The sequence below is a fragment of the Halyomorpha halys genome, unplaced genomic scaffold (genome assembly GCF_000696795.3).
Source record: "Halyomorpha halys isolate HHAL.00 unplaced genomic scaffold, Hhal_1.1 Scaffold1286.1, whole genome shotgun sequence".
NCBI classification, from domain to species: domain Eukaryota; kingdom Metazoa; phylum Arthropoda; class Insecta; order Hemiptera; family Pentatomidae; genus Halyomorpha; species Halyomorpha halys.
The window spans coordinates 219,487-219,962 of NW_027113895.1; positions in this window are offsets into that span (position 1 = coordinate 219,487).

The following is a 476-nucleotide window of genomic DNA, read 5'->3' on the forward strand; positions in this document are numbered from 1 at the left end:
GTTTTCAAAGTGTAAAATGCTTAATGCACAGATAGCTAACTAATTTTAAAGACTTCTTTCAATCTATTGCCAATTTTCAATTTATTAATAAAGTTTAAGTTTAATTAATTTGTCTTAGGTTATTTAATTCAATTTCAAGTATATTCAAATAAATTTTGTTCATATCACATGCATTATAACCTAACCTCACAGTGATAAAGGATAAACTTAATAAAACACTCACTTTTATTTCTCAGAATTTTATTTCATTAGTTTTATAGCAATCATTTATAAGTGTAATTAACAAGTTGTTAATTAAAATAAAGCCTTTAAGTTAGACAAGTTACAAACAATTGTGTACCTAATATCTTGATTCACTTTCATCATACATATTTTGTTCCATTTCTTATTCACAGCATAGCACAGCAATATACACATTAATTCATCACATTCCTTCTAAAATTGTCACGATTGAGAGAATATCTAGAATTAGAGAC